This window comes from Lampris incognitus, chromosome 6, assembly GCF_029633865.1.
Source record: "Lampris incognitus isolate fLamInc1 chromosome 6, fLamInc1.hap2, whole genome shotgun sequence".
NCBI classification, from domain to species: domain Eukaryota; kingdom Metazoa; phylum Chordata; class Actinopteri; order Lampriformes; family Lampridae; genus Lampris; species Lampris incognitus.
The window spans coordinates 60,114,249-60,132,377 of NC_079216.1; positions in this window are offsets into that span (position 1 = coordinate 60,114,249).

Genomic DNA, 18,129 nt, shown 5'->3' on the forward strand with positions numbered 1-18,129 from the left:
AGTCCGCTACGCTATTTTGTCTGCGAGTAGCTGCAGGGAAGACATGACAGTTGTCTTCTTCTAACGAGAGCCAACAGGACACGAGCAGGAAACAAACACCACCCCCCCATCCTAACCACCTCACTTTATGCCTCCACCCACTTTGTTACGAAAACACCCTTCATTTCAGTGCTATGTGCTAGCACGTGAGGTATCACCCCCTCAACAAATCTATACGGCTAAGTGCACAAAAGTGCAACGGTCAAGCAGGACGGGATGCGCGTGGGATAATGATGTCAGCCGCGTGGGGAGAGGAGACGAGGAGGCGAGGAGGAGACGTATGAGGACTGGGATTACTTTGCCTCATTAAAGACACAACATAGCTCTGATCCATATGTAAACCATTTCCGCCCTCCTCCTCTCGAACTCTTAAAACCTCCAGCTCATTAGTGCCGCCTTTATGACACGGCTTTACCTAAATGCAGCGGATTTTTCCATTCCCGCTCTCTCGCCGACTTTTCAGGCTCCCATCCAGTTGCTCAGAGACGTTTTCTTGCTTAAACGGCATTTCTCCATACTGATTGCTGCTGCCGCTGATGCCTCTTCTTCTTCTTCTTCTTTCTTCCCTCCTTTCGTTTTGTTTGCTGACAACCCTCCTTCATAACGCTCCTTCATAGCCTTCACAAGGCATTATGTCGAGTTTGGGGAGGATTTTGTCACGCAAGAGCCCAACTTGATGAGGCAAGCGCGGCACTTTTAATTGTGCAGGTCCGGCGTCACGTGACCCCGGCAGCAGCCTTACCAGCAAAGCGAGATAATGAAAACCCCCCCATCGCTAAACGCAGACAAGAGTGGTTCCTTGTAACCTTGGCTCTTGCCTCTTGCGAGCCTTTCTCTGTCCCAGTCCCCCAGGCTGCAAAGGGCGGACAGGATGCCTGGCTGACTGATTCTAATGAGGGACTTCCTGGGCCCTGAGAGGAAAACCTGGGCTCCGGAGTGCCAGCTGCTGCAGACGCCCCGACACCTCGCTCTCATCACCCGCACTTTAGGCTGAACACGGGCGCGCAGAAGGCTCACACACCCAGGTATACATACGCGTAGCTGCGCGCCTGCACAAAGGGAAAGATGCCGACGCGCGCGCACGCGCACGTGCGCGCTCGTAAAGTGTGGCGCACACGTAATTATGAGCGTCTTATTTTGACAACGCTTCGTTTTCGAAACGAGCCTCCAAACACTTTTGCAATTGCAGTGCAGCTTGGGAAACACAAGGTGGCAGTGTGGCACGGGTTTGAGTGCGCTTGAGAGGCCGAACGAGTTTTTTTTCTTTCCTTAAATTTGAAGAATTACTACGAGGACAACTTGAACCATCAGCTGTGTCGGCAAATGTGAGCGGTCTGTCAGGGCACCCCGAGATGAAGCTGTTTCCTTAGAAGCTGTTGACAGTCATGAAAATACATCCCGACATCCCGAAGTGTCACGTCTCTGATGACGTCACACGCAGACAAGAACGTAAACAAGGTAGGCTGAGGGGAGGCCAGGGAGATGGCAGGCCTGCAGGAGGGGAGGTGGGATGGGGGGGGGGGAGTAAAGGGTGTACTACAGGGTTTTCCAACCCGCTCCTGTATTCCGTTGAAGGTTGGCTTTGAGGGGAGAAGTTCTTCCTGTTTATCGGCTCGACGGGAAATAATATCCCGCCAAAGTTCTGCGGGTCGCCGCCTCTGAACTCGACGAGAGTCGTCCTCCGGACGGGCTGCTGACGGAGGCTCTCTGGCAGAAACGAGGGAGAAGCGCTTGATGGAGGACTTCCCAGCGACTAGCTTCCAACGCAGCACACATGTTTCTGATAGACCTCCACAAGCCCCAGTAATCCCGGGGCAACTCATTCAAAGAGAGAGAGGGGGGGGGAGGGAGAGAGGGGGGGGGCAAGGAGACAGAGGGAAGAGAAAGATAAAGAGAAAGGTGGGTCGGACGGAGACAGACGATGGACCGAAACTCATGGAGGGGGCAGGCTAAGTGGGGGGGGGGTATGTTAGAGCTGGTCGCCTTGACGCAGAATACCCCCCCCCCCCGTGAGCATCTCGGGTTAAAATGGCAGCCTTGGCTGTTTCTTCCCGGCCCAAATCCTCAATCCTAAACTCACAGATTCTCCCCTACACGTTGGCGGGGCAGATTACTGGCAGCCGCATTTTACCCCATGCAACAACACCAGCGCTGTTTGACCCCCCCCCCCCCCGCGGAGCCCCTCTCCAAGCGAGACAAGCTACAGGCACCAAACGTAAACACCGAAGGGGAAACGGGGCCAAATCAAATGATAAGTCCAACTCGTCTGACACGTTCGGTTCTGGTTTGTTTGGAAGCGTTTTTCCATGGAAAGCTTTCCCGCTTGACACCACATAACACTTGGGAATCTGCGCTTTTATCTTCTTTCTCTCTCATCCTTTCCCCTAAATGAGTGCGTGTCCCTCTGGGTGAGCATGTGTGTGTGTGTGTGTGTGTGTGTGTGTGTGTGTGTGTGTGTGTGTGTGTGTGTGTGTGTGTGTGTGTGTGTGTGTGTGTGTAGGGAGTCAGTCCATCTGTCGGCAGACTTACATGTGCAAAGCAGCGGTTAGCGGCCCTTTATAGAGGCCGCACACAACGCGGGCCACGGCACAGTCTTCAACACGACGCTATCTTTCAAGCGTCATTTGCCCCCCCCACCCCCCCACCCCGTTCTTCCTAAATCCGCCGGGGACCTGCGGGGGACGGGCAGGGGCGCGTACGCACCTGTTGGGGTGTGTGGTGGCGCCTCCGTCTCGGCGCAGGTCAGCGGAGGCGAGTCAGTATCAGGAGGCGGTGCCGGGGCGGTGAAGGGCAGAGCGAGTCCACTCTGGGAAGCTAGCTTCAAGAGAGAGGTGGAAGGGGGGATGGTGGGGTGGGGTGGGGGGGGCTGTGAAATCAAAACCAGCCCCAGCGGCCCACAAAGAAGCCTCAGCTGGAATAACTCACTCACATACGTTACTCCGCTCTCCAGAGGCACCATCGGCGCGTCGCCCAAAACACAAGACAAAGGGTCCTCCTAGCAGGCCTCCGCTCACCTGGGCGCTCCTCTCCCCTCCTCTCTGCTCCCCTCCGCCATCTCCCCCCCCCCCCATGTTTTCTGTATGTTTTCGACTCCTTTTACTGCAGCGGAGGGAACACCTCCCGCAGAAAGCGCGGCCTTGTCACCTCGCCGGCTCCTCCGAGAAGACCCTCCGCCGCAGCGGCGGCGGCGCGTGAAGGTTCAAAGTGCACGTTGCCGCCGTCGTTTCAGCGGACCCTTCCTCTAAAAGCTCGTCGTTAAACGGGCCAATTATCGGGCTCCGAGGTTCTGTAAATCTCGCTTGGCTCAAAATGCCGAAGCCGTGCGTTCGAGTTCGGTCGTACGCCGACGTACTTGCCGGCACATGGACAGACGTGCACATCCCTCACACTTCCTCGCCAGCACAACCCCGAGTCGCCGCTTCACTCACACGTTGTTTGAAATGGCTGTGTATTTCCACGATAAACGATGCAAACTCCCCCCCCCCCTCTCTCTCTCTCAAAAAACCCCCAAATGTCAGCCGAGGAGCAGAGGGGGAATAAGGCGACGGAGGGCACGGCAAAACGACGTCGCCATAACGTGAACACGGTTGCCACAGGTGACCACTGAAGGAAGCGCCCGAGGACACTTATAGAAGCGCACGGAGGGGGGCCTTCTCAAGTGCACGCTCGCGCATGGAGGGGTGGAGGGTGGGGTGGGGTGGGGGGGTGGGGGTGGAAGAGCGCGGCGGGCGCACATGGCAGCGTCGGGGCCTGCAGGCTTGTTTAGCTGATCTCAGTGAAAGCGAACCTCATGACAGAAGGTCTGGCATTGTCTGTGTGCCCGGGCTGCTCTGGAGCCAGACCGTCTGCCGGCCGCCAGCTTTGCTTGCTTATAACTGCCGAGAACATCCGATCCCCTTGGGGAGGACAGGGAAGGGGGTGGGGGTGGAGGTGTGTGTGTGTGTGTGTGTGGAGGGGTGGGGGGGGGGTTCTACTGCACCACTCGCCACTTTCCTCTGCGTCTCTTTATCTCTGCTCTTTAGACAAGGAACAAGCATTAGCCGAGTCATTAGCCAACATGTTTATTACATGATTGCGTGTGTGTGTGTGTGTGTGTGTGTGTGAGGACGTGTGTGTGTGTTTGTGGTAAGAAAGAGAGAGAGGGGGGTGGGGGGGGACAAGCTAAGACGCAAGGAGTTTTTTTTTTTTTTTAAACAATGGAAAATTCCCTGGAAGAGATCACGACACATGTAGGGGGAAATAAAGCCATCTTTCCCCCGAGCAGCATTCCACCAGGGCCGATCACGGAGAGGCGCCCCCATTTCATCGATGAGAGCGTATCCCCGCCGCCCCCCCCCCCATTATTTTCTGCCTGGTTCGCCTCCACTAATTCATCTATCATACGGGGTGGGTGGGCAGCGCTCTGTGGTCTGACAGAAACAAATGGACTCTAATCACCGCCAGACGCCCATGTTCAACCATGACAGGAGACTTCCACTCCCTCCACACGGCTGCGCACACACGCTCGTGTGTTCACCATGCCCATCCTACACACTCCTACCAGACCCGGCGTGTGGCCTTCAAACAGCGTCGGATGGTCTTATTTATAAAAAAAAATAATAAAATAGAAATAATAATGTTTACATATTGCGTAACTGGGTGGAGTGCCCTGCCGCCCCCTTGTGTCTGGAAATAGTAATGGCTCCTTCTCTGTGAATAGCGTAAGGGTGGGGTGGGGGGGTGGGGGGTTGTATACAGTAGTAACCTTCACGCGGGGAAAACAAACCCAGCAGCAGGAAGGTGGACTGGTGTTACCTGGCCTGGTCGGGCCTTCTGCTCAGAGTCCAGTGTGGGGACAGACCGCCACCCCCCATGACTGGGGGGGGGGGAGTGGAGGAAAGAGGGAAGTGTGAAATCTTCTGTGGCACAGATTCACGGTGTGAGAAAGGAAAACCGACTGAGGACTGAGGGGATAAAGAGAGAGAGGGGGGGGGAGAGAGGAGCGAGTTGGCTCTGACCCCCTGCAGTAGTCCACATATTACAACTTAAAAAGTGCACCATCTCCCAGCCGGGGCACGGCGACAACGGGAACGAAGGGAAACGGGACATCGACGCTCGCTGCGCTGCCAGTGTGAGCTCAGCGGGACTGCAAGGAGTGGAGACGCTGCAGCCGAGGAGGCGGGGTGGAGGATGACGAAGGATGCTGGGTTACCGGGGGGACCGCTCGGAGCCACGGCCAACTGCAGCCTTGACAACCGTTTCTGCGCTGATGAGAACAGCCGCGTAAACCCCCAAATCCCCCCCTCGCCGCGGATGTGAAAACCGAGGAAGAACACATCCGTCTTTCTCTCATCGGAGAAAGAGCGCGAGTTTCAATAAGCGTAGTGCGGCTAGTGTTGTTCATCTGTCGTTCGGTTACACAATTCCCGGAGCGTTCGCGCCGGCGTAGCGATCTATGGCGCGTCGCGCGTGTTTGAAACCGAGAGCAGTCATCTGCCGAGCAGATTCACAGGGCCGTGTCCGGTAGCAGGGCTCCTCGGTACACACACTTACAACACGGGACAAGGATCCAACAACACGGCACATCTGGGGCCTCGGCTGGCCCGCAGCCACGAGCCAGCGCTCCCTTCCCCTCCTCCTCCTCCTCCTCCTCCTCCTCCTCCTCCTCCTCTGCTGCTGCTGCACACAGCAGCGCACGGCTCCATGCCTACAGCTCAAACCGCAACCCGTACGGGCCTTCTGAGTGGGTAGAGGTCAAGTAAAGTTCACCCATAGCACGGGGCGAACGTCTTAACTCCGCCGGATCCTGGTCCGCTTGGAGGTTTCTACGTCCAGGCGACAGCCTGGCGCCATGTGGCGTGTGTGAGCAAACACCTTGTGCGTTTGTCGCGACATCCGCATCCGCTGGCGGTCCAGTGCGGCGTGTTTCATGGCAGAGATGGTCGTAGGACCCCCCCCCGCATGCTGATTATGAAAAGATCCTGACCGAGAAACTGCCCTGATGTGTTGCCGGGGGGGGGGGGAGGGGGGGGTCGTGAGCTGAAAGGCAGCCCAACCGATCTGACCCCCAAATCTCCTCCTTTGTCTTGCGGGAATGGGTCCTCCAGTTGCGGCGTCTACCTGGCATTTCAAACCCTGGCGGTTGCTCCCATGCAACCCCGGGCGTGTCAGGGAAGTTGAGTTTTGTTTTTTGTTTTTTACCCAGAGGCCTTTGCGTGCGGCTTACACGTTACGTTAGAGAAGGCCACTTTATTTTGTCACCGTGCTCTCACAGTGAATGTGCTCTCCGCATTCAACCCATCCTTATGTGTAGGCGCAGGGGGCAGCTGCAGCCCCCGGGGACCAACTCCGGTTCTGCTTTCCACTGCCTTGCTCAGGGGCACAGGCCTTAACGTGCGTGTCTTCTTAATGCACCCATGCAGACACGGGGAGAGCATGCAAACTCCGCGCAGAAAGGACCCGCGATGGCCTGGCGTTCGAACCCAGGACCTACCTTGTTGCTGTGAGGCAGCAGTGCTAGCCGCTGGGCCAGCATGCCGCCCCGTTTACATGGTAACAACACATCCAAAGAGTGAGACTCTGACCAGCGAGGAGTTGAGGGACGCTGTGCAACGACTTCTAATCCACAAACGATGTCCAAACCCCCCCCCACCCACCCCCCCACCCCTCCTCAGATGTGAGGGTTTATTCTGTGCTGCAGCATCTGGGGGCAAAAACTCCTGCCATACCAGGAATATTTAGCATCCTTGGAAACAAGATGGTTGTGGGGCCGCATGGCTCGGGAGGGAGAGCGGGTCGTCTAGTAATCGGAAGGTTGCCGGTTCGATTCCCCGGCTCCTCTCGGAGAGCGCGGCGACGTGTCCCTGAGCGAGACACCGCACCCCTAGCTGCTCCTGATGAGCAGGCCGGGGCCTTGCACGGCGGCCTCCGCCACCAGTGTGCGGGCGGGTGAATGTGAGGCGTCCATTGTAAAGCGCTCTGAGGGGGTCGGCGGACTCGAAAAGCGCCGTATACATGCTGCCCATTTACCAAGTAAACACAAAAACAAGAGGTGTATCTGGGAATTTGTGTTTGTCCTGGCCATGGCTACCGGTCCCTCCTCGCATTGCGTGCGCGGCTGCAGCTCGGCGACGACGCCACACAGATTCGGTTCCCGACCCGTAGCCAGATACTTTAATAATCCCTTTTGTGCGTCGCATACGAAGCCTTGTTCCGGCTCGGCCTCCCCTTTTCTCCTCTTCATCCTCCTTTCTTACCGAACGGGGGGGTTGACAAGCTCTTGTCGTTCCTGGCCGGTGGGAGAGGGACCCAACAAAAGACCCCTTGTGGGAGACTTACCCCTGTCGGACAGCGCACTTTGATATTAAAAACTCGGGTGCGGAGGGGCAGCGAGGGGGAGGAGATGAAAAGGAGGAAAACAAACTCCTACTGTCTCCCCGGCCCGCGTCTGTAGGTGTAACCTCATAATGGACGCGCAAATATTTGTCCAGTCAAAACAAAATAAAACAGCTCGCCGACTCCTCGTGTAATGGGTCCGATGATCAAGTCTCCGCCGATGTGTTTCTGCCCCCCCCCCGCCCCTCCTGCCCCCTCCCCCCGCTATAACAACCACCTGCCTATTCTCTCCTCTTTCTCACACAGTGATCACATTGACACAAGGGGCCTCTCTTCAGGCCTGCGTGTTGAACAGGCCTCTTACACGAGGCCGGAGCCGCTGCCAGAGGCCAGAAGTCCCCTGATACCGTACCTCACCGACTCATGGCCCCGCCAAAAAGACCTGAAATTCTAGCACACGCCTGCTGGTTGTGCCCGAAACGTGTCCGTGCCAGCGAAAATAAAACAGCAGCACCGGGGGGGGGGGGGGGGGCGAATTTACCTCGCCCTCGGTTTAAACCCATACCCGAGGGGCGAGAGTCGCCGCCACTCGCACAACCCCGAAGGCATCGTTCAACCGCAAGCAGCGGGGCAGCTTTTGTGATGCTCGGTCCGGGACCGGGTCCGGGACCGGGACCGGGACCAGGGGGAGGGTATGAACGGTGGCAACGCGGAGGCCCGTCTGCACACTCTGGGAGCAGGGGCGGCAAGCCGCGGCACGCCAGCCGTCGGGGAAGAATGCAGGAGCAAGTGTAATGAGGATACTCTTTTTCTCCTGGCTTTCAAGGCGCCTGCTGTTATCCCGCTTTTTTCAGAAGAGCCCCGGGGGCAGTTATTACGGCATTTATATTAATTCTCCCGGATCGTTTCATTTTGTTCATACAGGCCGGAGAGAAAGAAGAAGAAGAAAAAAAAATTTTTTCAGGCAGTTAAGAGGAATGGCAAGAGAGAGAAGAAATGTTCCCATGAGCTGCAAAAACAGCCCGCTCCATCAGTGAGGAGGCATGCAGACGGACGGACGGACGGACGGACGGACGGGACCGCTGCGTCGCCTACCGGAAGGGCGCCGCTCATCAACGGGCCTCCGTTGTGACCTGTTGCTGCGGCGGTGGCGGCGGCGTAGTCCCGAAGAGAGCCTAGGTGTCAGGCGGCGTGCTGCTCTCGCAGAGGCCGACCCGACCTCCGTGGCCGGGGGCTCATTCCTATTAAGGATTCTTGGCCATGTTAATGGCTGTAAGAACATCACCGGGCCCCGTCAACCCCGACAGCTCGCAGCCATACCTACCCGCTGCCACAGGCGAGGGGAGAGGCGCTCATAAATTTGCCCAGGAATCTGTGAGAACCACGCCGTCACACCCGGCAATAAACTGACGGCAGCAACCACGGAAAACAAAGCGGGTGTACCTGTTTGACCACCCCCACCCCAACCCCCACTCCCCCGTCAAGCTCTACAAGTGTAAAGGGAAGTGACGGTGGTGTACATAGAGGAGATATCAGAGTATGCGTCTCATGCATCAGTACAGTTACACAGTAATCCATGCAGTGTTGCAGGCAGCATGCAACCTTGCAGCGGTGGCCTGATGCAAAACACATTTACATAGAAAACAGCAGAGGAAGAGCCCACTCAGCCATGCGACCAATCAAACCACATCAGCTTTACCCTCGAGACCTCCTCGACACTTTCCCCCCGTGCATTCTTTGATAACGCCTCCTTCTCTAACTCCTCCCTTCCTGCCACCCCACCCCCCCTTCTCACGCACATTTTCTGTCTTTTTACGCAGGAAAAGAAAGAGGCGTTTCCGTCGTTTGATCCGGAGACGGCGCGCGGCCCTCGCTTTCTGATCCGCTGCTCTCTGTTTCCCATTCTGCTTTTCTCTACATCTGCCCCTCAGCCCTTCTCCCCGGCTCCCCTACCCTCTTACGGCAAGGTGCTGACAGAGCTTTGCCTTCACAGCCTTTCTGCTAAGGCTTTAACGGGAGCCAGATGAAAGACAGCAGCGTATTAAGATGTTAAACAGCCTCATATGGGATGGCACCGGACGAGTGAGGAAGTTGGGCCTGCACGGCTGAGGGACTGGAAACAAACAAACGCCCAGGAATGCGAGATGGAGCTCGTGTTGGTCTGCGCCAACGAAATACAGCTTTTAAATGAACACTGGCAGCTCGTACTGGCTGGGAACACCTTTGGGGACTTGTGTTCTCTCTGGACCCCCAGGGGTCCCACAGATTATACTGTGCCTTGTTCTGGACACTTATTAGTCTATTAGATTCCTTTACAACTACCAAATGCCAAGGCCGGTGGGGGTGGGGGTGGGGGGTGCGAGGCCCTGGGCGGACTTGACATGGGAGGCCCTGCTCGCTTACATGCATGTGCATGAATCACACGCACACAGCCGCTCCAGCTCTGCTGCACGCATCATCTCAGTGCAATACAAGCAGAATAATACGGCATCATCATGCACATAGTGCCAGTTATGACTTTCGACTATTATAGTCTTTCAGTGGAGAAAAAAAGTCACCTTTACATCATCAAGTCAGCTCAGCTGTCACTTTATTTTGGCATGTTGAAGCATGGCAGTATGTCTCAGGTCCACAGCCTCCACCTCCACCTCCATCATCAAGTTTGCAGACGACACAGTCATTAATAGGCCTGATTTCCAACAATGAACAGGCCTATCTGAACCACGTAGATGACCTGGCACAGTGGTGCCAGCCCAACAACCTGACCCCGAACGTCAGCAAGACCAAAGAAATGGACTTCAGGAGGCAGCAGGGGAAAGGATACAACCCACTAAAGATCAATGAGGAACCCGTGGAGAGGGTCCCCAGCTTTAAATACCTCGGCGTACACATCGCTGAGGACCTCGCCTGGACTCTTCACACCCAGCACGCTCTAAAGAAGTCCAGACAGAGGCTCTACTTCCTCCCAAGGCTGAGGAAATTCAAGGTCTCACCCTCCATCCTGAAGACATGCTATTCCTCGGCCGTGGAGAGCGTCCTAACAGGTTGCATCACCGCCTGGTGTGGAAACTGTTCTGCCCGTGACCCCGAGTTGACCTGCAGAGAGTGGCGCCATCCTGCAGGACACTTACACCAGAAGGGTGAGGACGAGAGCCAAGAAGATCATGAGCGACACTTCTCACCCTAACAACGGACTGTTCAGGCTGCTGGGGTCTGGTAGACGCCTCTGCAGTCTTAGGCCCAAAACAGAGAGACTAAAGAGAAGCTTCTATCCACAGGTCATAAGAACTCTCAACATCTACGACCTTTCACATACTTGAGACAGCTAGCTTGTTTTATTTTTTATTTATCGTTCATTTTGACTTGAGGACGCCCCGATCTTTTGTCTTTTGTCTCTCTATACTAGGCCCCTGTCTTTTTCCACGGTGGCGGACGGAGTACCCCCCTTCATTTCACTGCATGTTTTACTCTGTACTTCTGTCCATGCGACAGATAAGGTACTTGACCTTGCACATTTCATCCAGGTTTTAGACCGTTTTTCAGATCCGTCATGACACACAGACTACGGCCACAGCCACGCGCACCCGCCCGCTTTAGACGCCCGCTCAGCCACCGCGTCTCTGGAAGCGCTGACAAGTTTATCCGGGAGATCCTCGCAGTGACTCACGAAATTCCTCCCTCTTTTTAGTTTCCCCCCTTTTCTCAGCACCTGGCTCGTGTTTACGAAATCTTTCGCGCCCTCATGCAGTTTCCTCTTCTTCTTCTTCTTCTTCTTCTTCTTCTTCTTCTTCTTCTGCTGCTGCTGCTGCTGCTGCTGCTGCTGTGTTGTGTTGCTAAGGGACCACTCGAAGACACACGTCTGTTAGCAACTCAAGACATCACATGCTGCTGCTGCTGCTGCTGCTGCTTCTTCTTCTTCTTCTTCTTCTTCTTCTTCTTCTTCTTCTTCTTCTTCTTCTTCTTCTTCTTCTTCTTCTTCTTCTTCTTCCTCGCAGTGAGCAGCGAGCTGGAGCACGCGGTACGTAACGATGCAATATCGAAAATGAAAAAAAAAAACCCAGAATAATATGTTGGATTTTTTTTTCATGTGACCTTGACTATGCATAATGCAAGTGACACACAGGAATTTCATTTTAGAAGCACAATGGATCAAGAAAAGTCATAAAAAACTATATTAAAAAAAAAGCCCCTGCAGGATTGCAGGCCAGGCGTGAGGTCCTGTGCTGTCACACACTTCACACAGCCCATGCGGCGGTTCTGCCAAAATGCTTATGGGGAACGGCCGCGGCCCTGAGCCTCCGTAGCCACGCCAAGCTTTATGTGCTGACCTAAACCCTAAACTTAAAAAGCACAACAATTCTGCGCAACGGCAAGTTTTCCATTCATCGCTACCTATGAAACCGGGGATGAATCAGTGCTGGGAAGAGCCGTGTGTTGATCCGTCATACTAAACAGAGGAGCCAACAATTCCTGGCCAGGGGCCACCTCGTACACTGTAGCAATATCAGCAAAGAGGTGAGTATTGGATAAACACTTAAACTGGGGAGGGTTTGCCAAGTCTGACATACACTTGCACTGGCAAACGCAAGGTTGTTCCACGCAGGTTACAAAGCGTTGTCTGGAGATAGCATCTCGGAATCTGGGCTTTTCAAACCCAAGACAATCTCATAGCCCATAAAAATCACACCACGGCTTAAGTAGAGCTGTGGTAGATTGACATCTTACTTCAATTTTTGCATTACGTATAGTTTCAAATGTTTAAAAGGGGGGGTGGGGGTGGGGGGTGTCGATGAGATTAAAGAACAACGAGGCGGAATTTTACCCACAGTGATGAACCCGGGGACAACTTCCCGTAACACGTTTTGAAAATCTCGCCACCGTTGTTTGACATAAAATCAGCGTCACTTATGTCTAACTAATGATTTACATGGGATAATGAGAACCATTGTGCATGGCTGGGTCGGTATTTACACCCCCCCCCCCATTTCCCCAAGAAAAACACAACAAAATAACTATTAAATTGACAAGTCTGTTTTGTTTAGCGAGGCATTTATGCTGAAATAAAAAGGGCCGGCAGAACAGCCCAGCAGGCACCATCGGCCGTTAAAAGCTGCCGTGGTCCCCCCCTCCTCCCCCCACCCCCCACCCCACACCGAATTCCACGGCGTTTCAAGGGCACCCGCGCTCTGCGAGTGAGACTGGAAGGAGCCCGGCTCTCTGGCTCTGCTGGACTCCCACCCGGCCAACGGGTCTATTGTTGAACGGCTTTGGTTCGGACGGCCCACTCCCTTTCTACATCCGCGGTGCCCTTCTCTCCGCATCTCGCGCGCGAGTACGAAACATTGTAGCAGTTTTCGCAGCGCGCCCGCTCCTTGTTTTGATAATTGAATCACAGCCGACGTGCGACGAAACATTGTAACGCGCGTCCCCCCCTTCTTTTTTTTTCCGACGCCGAGTTTGGCCCGACGAGCGTCCGCGCTCGCGCTCTCTCGCACGCGTGCGCGTGCGCGTCTGTAAAACGCACACAGACACATGTGCAATTTGCACGTGGGTATGCAAACCCATGCATGCTTGCAAGCGCGCGCGCGCGCGCACGCACGCACATTCCAGGCTGCCACTGGCCCTCAGACACTCAGCAGGTATGTCAGTGTGGAGACAGGCTGTGTTGCGTACCCCTGGAATGCGAAACCTGACCCCTTGGCTGGAATCTGAGCCTCCTTACTCATCTCCACTCTCCTTAGAGATCCGCTCCAGAAGCCCCGTCGTAACGGGGCCTCGCGCAGCTCCACGGAGTACTGGAACAGCTTATATAAAGTCATCTTTGGCAAGTGATGATCCCATTTATCCCCAGCTCCGGCTAAATGAAGATAACACATTTCACAGCGCATTACAACCAAAACTACCACCGAAATAGTTCGCCCGTGATACCGATCCAACTCAGTTAGAGGGCAAAGATTAAAGGAAGGATGAAAATGTTCTACGAGAGTTGGACTAATAAAGTTCTTTTAAGTAAAGAGGGTGTGTGTGGGTGGGTGGGGAGGGGGGGCTTTTGAACGTGGAGCCTTCGGACTTTCAAAACCTTAAGAGTCAGGGCTGCTCCAGAACAGGCAGAGACTCCCAGCGGATCAGAACCAGCAACGTGGACATCCAGGCTCCCGAGAAGAGGAGGAAGAGAGCCCACATAGTTGGGCCTAACCGCCCAAACAGCCCCATCAACCCCATCAGCCCCGTCAGCCCCAGTCCACATAACCACCAGCGTCGCAGGCCAAACCTCAGACTGGAAGCTTGGAAGGCGAGGCAGTGTGACTGCATTTCCTGAGTCCACCCCATTTAAACTCACAATATGGAACATATTAGGAGCCCTGCAGAAGAAGAAGAAAAAAAAGGGGGTCCGCGTTCCTAGATCTTCTCTTTTACAGCTCTCTTGGAAAAAGAAAAAGAAAGAAAAAGAAAAGCGAAGAAAAAACTCTGTTAAGACATCTAAAAGTACAAACTGGGCTGGTGGAAAGAAAAAGCTGTTGAGCTCTTGGCTAGATCAAAAAGCATGACATGGTTTTACTGTATAGGATTACTTTTCAAAATATATACACACATATATATACGTGTGAGAGTTGGTGGTAAGAAAATGTATGAATATGACTCTAGAAAGTGTAAAACCCGATCCACAAAAGGCTCTTTGGAAGACACAGCCGCACGCGCAAACGAAACCACTGTCTCCGCACCAGCGCGAGCGCGCTACACGTGCAACTGGCTCGCAGATTATTAGCCGGGGGGCTTCCACGAGATTCCCTTATAGCTCATAAAGCAGGTCTGCGAAGTGCTGGTGCAAGTCGTGGGGATTTTGTTTTTGACACGATATCGCGCAGAACCCCGCCAACTCGGCTTTGCCCCTTATCGAAAAAAAAAAAGAAAGAAAAGAAGAAAAAAAGGAGAGTTTTCCATACTGGGGTTGAAACGAGAACACTCCCTTTCTCTTCAAGAAAAATAATAGACTATCCAAGAATGTAATTGCAGCTTTTTCCTCGGCGGACAGAGCCTCGTCCCCTGGCAGGGGCTAATTGCAAGAGGAATGCCTCTCTGATTATAAGAGGAGACGCCGACCGACCGACCGACCGACCGACCTTGGCTTCGTGTCGCGCGCAGGCACGGGGAAGGGTGCTACGGGTTCTCGGCCGTTAAAGGGGAGAAGCCTGCGGTGAGTCAGGTTGAGTGTGTGTCACTGTGAAGTTAAGAGCGTGACTTCACCCTGCCAGCCTGCGTCCTGCCCCGCTGCAACCCGCAGCGGCCTGCAAACCGGCGACGGTCAGCGGCGCAGAACCCTTCTGGTTCTGTGTCGAGCACTTGAGAAAGGGACGGAAGTGAATGGCACGGTCGTTGTTTTGTTGTTGAATAGGTGTAGTATTTCACAACACCCTCAATTCACCCCGGTGCCGTAATGTGGACCATTGTGCGTCATCCTAAGAGACAAGGGACTTGGACAAGACCAGGGTCAGATAGGCTGTTGATGAATGCTGTCAGAACTGAGCCTAAGGCTGTGCATAAGGGCAGCTTTTTGTGTGCGTGTTTGCCTGTGTGTGTGTGTGTGTGTGTGTGTGTGTGTGTGTGTGTGTGTGTGTGTGTGTGTGCATGTGTGTGTGCATGTGTGTGCATGTGTGTGTGTGTGCATGTGTGTGCATGTGTGTGTGTGTGTGTGCATGTGTGTGCATGTGTGTGTGCATGTGTGTGTGCATGTGTGTGTGCATGTGTGTATGTGTGCACGTGTGTGCATGTGTATATGTGTGTGAGCATGTGTGTATGTGTGTGTGCATGTGTGTGTGCATGTGTATATGTGTGTGTGCATGTGTGTGTGTGTGTGTGTGTGCATGTGTGTATGTGTGCATGTGTGTGTGCATGTGTGTATATGTGTGTGTGCACTTGTGTATGTGTGCATGTGTGTGTGCATGTGTATATGTGTGTGTGCATGTGTGCATGTACACGTGTATATGTGTGTGCATGTGTGTGTGCATTGTGCATGTGTATATGTGTGTGAGCATGTGTGTATGTGTGTGTGCATGTGTGTGTGCATGTGTATATGTGTGTGTGCATGTGTGTGTGTGTGTGTGTGTGCATGTGTGTATGTGTGCATGTGTGTGTGCATGTGTGTATATGTGTGTGTGCACTTGTGTATGTGTGCATGTGTGTGTGCATGTGTATATGTGTGTGTGCATGTGTGCATGTACACGTGTATATGTGTGTGCATGTGTGTGTGCATTGTGCATGTGTGCATGTGTGTGTGTGTGTATGTGCATGTGTGTGTGTGTGCGTGTGAGTGCGTGCTCACACTGTGGCATTCTTTTAACCTCTGTGGAAACTCACTAAAATAAATCCTTTTGCGTACGTCAGAGAGGCCCTTGTGCACCCTGTAATTACCGGAGGGAGGGTGGGATCTGCGGAGGAGCATCAGGACCGGGATGCTTTTGGCCTCTGAAAAAAAAAAAAAAAAGAAAGAAAGAAAACCCACCCAAATGCTTACTCAATGGTGCCTTACAGACACAGAGACTCACAACACAGTAGCGGAACTATGGTGGGCTATGGAGAACGCAGAAAACAAAATACACAATTGCTTTATGGACTGTAAACGCGCAAATCGCTGCCAGCGACGAAAATCCCTCCAATCAATAAAACTACGAGTCACGCGAGAACGTGCTGCCACGCAGGAATAAGAAGTTATCAGTTAGCAGCGAGCACATCACGTGCCGCGCGCCACCGCGTGCAGAAAACGCCGAGGGACTTCGCTGCAAACCAAACGACCCTGGATCATTGTCTAAAGTGTGTAATTGTAAGTTGGCCTGGTAATGAATGGCTGCACATGTTCGGCTGACGTTAACATATTATTTACATCACATCCTGATTAGACGCTTCGGACTGACGCGGTAAAATGGATGCTTTTGCACCAGCTTAGCAGAGCTGCACTTAGCTTGACTGAATCCCTGTTTTTTTGGGTTTTTTTTTTTAAGCGACCCAGAAAAAGCAAGCTGACGCGTCAGACGCACTTGAATTTTGCTTTTTTTTCCCCCCATCGGAAGGTGGATTTGATTGAGTACGGTAAAGCCGGCAGGGCACGTCATCATCACAACATACCCGCGTCTCTGTCTGTGGCATGTCTGGTAAATCCTACCTTGGATGAAGCCACGTGGGCAAAACCAAGCGACCCAATATGTTGGGGGGGGGGGGATGAGAGAGAATAGTGGTGCAAAAAAAAAAAAGAAGCATTTTGCCGAGGATTATAATGTTGGTTCAGAAATTCACCAAATCTCTCACGTCTTACAACAGCGTACCTTTGCCAGGCCCGCTCACTCATAGACATTTTTGCGGGGCTTGCGCCCCCCCCGACCCCCCTTACAACAATCCGGGGGGTGGGGTGGTACAGTTAGGAAGAAGTCAGTTTGTGAGCGTGTGGGAATGAGTCAGCGCACTAGCTGGAGGGTTGCCGGTTCGACCCTCGGTTCCTCCTGGCAACAACGTCGAGGCGCACTCGAGCAAGACCCCCCCAACTGCTCCTGATGAGCTGCTTGTTACCTGGCATGGCTGACACCGCCATTAGGGTGTGTGTATGTGTGTGTGTGTGTGAGGCACCACCCTACTGTAAAACACCTCGAGTGACCGCTGCAGCTGGAGACAGGCGCTGGATAAAACGCCGTCCATCCGAGATCCCCCCTCGCACGAATTCCCGGCTCCCCCTGCGTGCCGGCGTGTGTGGACGGGCCCAGTAAGTGGCGAGCGTGGCGGCTGCGAGGAGCTGTAATTAACACCCTCGGCCAAGGTGAGACACTTCCGTGGGCCTTCGCTCATGAGAGGGGAGCGAGCAGGAAGTGTCTCGGGCGCTCCGTGTAATCTCTCTTCTCTGAAAGGTGCTATTACCTTCCCATGTTTATACGCCAGCCAGATGTGCGGGGCGGCTCATCAGAACCGAGTAAGTAGTAGCAAAGGTACACCTATCACCTGTGCACTCCCACAGCTGCACCCACCCAGCTCTCCGGCACTCCGTACTCACAACCGGCGGATCAGCTTTTGGCCGGATCACCAGGGGGGGGGGGGGCCGTGCGCGGTTCCTTCCCTTTCACATGTTTTCTCCCATTGTTATCGGGGAGGGCTCGCCCGAGCGCTTGATGCAGGAAATGAAGCAGAGACGGGGCGCGTCTTCTCGTAGGCCGTGAGCTCTGCCGCCTGCACAACCCCCCAGACAGGGTCGACTTAAGTGACTTAATGTCGACGAGCGGTGAAACTCCACCGACCGTGTCCCGTAGTGAACACGGGGAGAGCGGGCCCTGTGAAGGGCTCACGCACAAGAATCTGCATTCTATGGAATGTGCTGAGGCTTTGGCAGGGCACAAGCCATAATAATAGGGTTTCAAAGCGCCGAGCTTTAAAAAGCAGTCGTCCGCATACAGGCGCGCAGAGACAATCCCGTCCGTGTGCACAGACACATGTGCACACGCCGAACGCTTGCAGCAGATATGAAACGGAGCTACGGCGTTATCCGATTTTCCCTTCCCAGCTCATCTCCAACCTTTGCAGGCACACCTCCGCGACGTCAAACAGTTGAGCAAAATGGCTCCCGGGGGCCACTAAGCCACGCAGGGCTTATTCAGTAACGACCGAGGGCTGCAGCCTGCTAATCAATACCATTCCCCGAGCCTATGGAGCACACAAAGCTGCTTACATAGCCCCCCCCCCCCCGCTCTTGTCTCCATCTTGCCCAGAGTTATAGCACCAATGCCACAACTATTCCAGCTC